General features: G+C 41.7%; 1 long non-coding RNA gene across 1 annotated transcript; it reads right to left on the bottom strand.

Annotated features, from left to right (window-relative positions):
• Positions 1 to 508: 508 nt before the first annotated feature.
• On the bottom strand, positions 509 to 2,723 carry LOC119088288. Its single transcript, XR_005091912.1, has 2 exons — positions 2,479 to 2,723; positions 509 to 899 (listed from the first exon to the last, which is right to left on the bottom strand). It is a non-coding gene; the product is annotated as an uncharacterized LOC119088288 (long non-coding RNA).
• Between the last annotated feature and the right edge of the window lie 248 nt (positions 2,724 to 2,971).

The raw sequence follows: 2,971 nt of genomic DNA, 5'->3' as shown, positions 1-2,971 counted from the left end.
TGTCTTAGACCCATTCTCTTGGTTTATAGATATCTATCATCTTACCATATCTCCACAGGGCTTATCCCTTTGCCTCCACATCTCTTCTTTTTTATCAGTCAGATTAAATTAGAGTTAACTAAGGACTGAATTAGGTTAAATACCTCTTTAAAGGTTCCATCTCCAAGTACAGTCAGACCCTGGGTTTTGGGGATTGGGATGTGTATTAGTTACCATTCTTGTAGCTATGACAGGATACACAACAACACAATTTAAAGGAGGAAGGAATTTATTTTGGCTCATGGTACAATACATCATGATAGAAAGGTACAGCAGAGTTCATGGTGGTGGAAGCACATGGTGGTAGATCAGGATGCCTTAGATCTTGGTGGATCAGAAATCAGAGATATAGACTGGAACCAGCTGTGGATCAAACCTTCAAAGGGCCCCCTAAATGGCCCACCTCTATATTCATCATCTAAACACCAGTGTTGTGAGTATGCATTAGAGACGACCACTCAGATATGTGTTCAAGGCATTAGGAAGTCTTTATTAGCCAGCTAGCTACTACACTGAGTGTTGGGAATCCAACTGCATTCCTGAGCCTTTCTTAGGGTGAGCTTTTGAGCACAAAACCACATCCTAGGTTGACACACCTCAGGTAGCAAGAACAATTAGCCAGAAGCAGAACTACAGGAGTCAAAAAGCAAAGTTAGTACATTTAGAGACTTTCGTAGAACTATTGACTTGATGGATCTTCGTTCTCTTCTGACAGGTATGGGTTCTGAGACCTGAATGGCAGTTCCTTCTTGGCATCAGTCTTGTTAAGTTTTGGGGTTTTGTAACACCATGTCCCAAGGGTTCCACAACATTCTGACACTGGGCCACCTGCTGGGGATCAAGCATTTCAACATATGACCCTGTGGGGGGATATTTCACATTTAAAATATGGTAAAGCTTCAACATAAAAATTGTTGGGGTACACAATCCAATTGATAACAACCCACTTTTTACACCAGTCAAGGGATCAACCCTGCAGGTGTGTTAAGTTCCTTGTTCTTTTTAAAAACATTTCTAGCATGAACCCAAGTCCCTTTAACTTCAGGGATGAAAGCATTATTTCTATGGTTAAACCCTCAATTTCTTGGAGAAAAGAATCGCATCCTACATGCACTTGTCTCGCCTCTGGTTAATCTTTCCAGTGTAGGCTGGCATTGCAATAGATTTAGAGTATCTGATTAACATATAACCCAGCACCTCTACAGTATGAAGACTCTCGCTTGTAACTAAGGCAATTTTTACACACAAAGGAAGATAGCTGTTGTTAAGCATGCTTGTCCAAAATGTGGATTCCTTGAGAGCATCCTTATCATTTATTGATACTTTACTTTTACATTGAACCCTTACCTGCTGATAGAAGTATCTTCTCCATATAAGAAGGGTTAATATACTGTACCCAGAAATATCACAACTTAGTTCAAAGTGATGTGCTAAGTTATAATGGTCATCATCTGCAGTCATAGATCAGTTCATTTGGAGGTTTCTTTCTAAATTCAAGTGGACCAAGCTGTCCAAATTGCCCACACATGATACCCATCCAAAAGGAGGCCTCCAGCCCAAACCTCTGTTCTTTCTTGAGATTGACTATGAGTCTGATGGGGTGAACTGTTGTTTCCCATATGAGTTTGTGAAATTCAGTCCTGAGAGGACTGCTCATATCTTAGTTTTCTTCTAAATGCAATCACCCTTGTTAAAAAATAATGCTGTGTGCATGCTCCCTGGCCATCTGGCAGCTTTCTGGGCTGCTGGTGGGATTAGTGGACATCTTTCAAAAGCAGGTTGGCAGATTGGATAACAGCTATGGTCTAGAGTCAGTCTGCTGGGCTCAAAGGCTCAGCTCTGCCATTTATCAGATATGTGGCCATGAGTAGGCCTGTCTCACTCTGTCTGTAAAACGGAGTTAATACTGACAGCTTCCCTATAGCATTGCTGTGATGATCCCACATGAGTATGCAGAAAGGGCTTAGAACACAACCTGGGAAACATCAGCCCCTTACCCACCAAGTGGTGAGTTTTGGTATTTTCTATGCCTTTGTGACTGACTCCCTCCCTAACTCCAGCCCATGATGGTGGATTGCATCCATCCTTCCTTGTGCCTCCCACTCAACTGTGCTAGGTGTTGCCCCATCCTGAAGAGGAGTTTTTACAAAGTGTCTTTGTATAATGTAGTATACTTTAATTGGAAAACTTACAACTTGCACCAGTCATTCTCCTCCCCCATTTCATCTCCTAGTGTGAGTCACTTTGTTTCAGTATGGACCCATAACGGACCAGAGGATTCATCTCTGCTTTGTTCCCTTGAACTCAGATCTCTACTCAGTAACAAAGAAATATCTTTAAAGTGCAAATCCAATTGGTACTCCTCTGCTGAAAACATTCAGCTTTTTTTCTACTGCCCTTGAAATCCAAAGACGTTTCTGCATGGCTCCCAGACTCTACCTGATATGGTTTCAGTCCCCAGTGGCACTCTTTGTGATCTCGACAGGCAGAACACATCTCCACCGCAGGGTTTTACCTGCTCAGAGCATCTGAACACTGTGGATCTATGCACGCATGATGCCTGGTCATCCAGGCTTCAACTCAAAAACACAGGCAGAGGAGAGTCACGGCCATGGCATAAGGAGCCTGACTGCCTAGGTTGTTATCTCAGGCTTCACCCCTTCCTGGCTGTGTGGCTGTGTGAAAGTTACTTGGCTCCAGTTTTCTTATCTGTAACAAAATGACAACAGGGCTGGGGGTATAGCTCAGAGGAAGACCATTTACCTATCATGATGTAAAGCTGTGAGTTTGAACTCCAGCACCACAATAAAATAAAATTAAAAACCCAAGAAACCAGCTGAAAGGAGTTAATATATATATAATATATATATATTTTTTATCTTTTTAGATTTTAATGAACCAAAAAAAAAAAAACCCAAAACAAAACAAAAAA

The sequence above is a fragment of the Peromyscus leucopus genome, chromosome 6 (genome assembly GCF_004664715.2).
Source record: "Peromyscus leucopus breed LL Stock chromosome 6, UCI_PerLeu_2.1, whole genome shotgun sequence".
Lineage (NCBI taxonomy): Eukaryota > Metazoa > Chordata > Mammalia > Rodentia > Cricetidae > Peromyscus > Peromyscus leucopus.
This window is presented reverse-complemented; position numbering and strand designations above follow the sequence as displayed.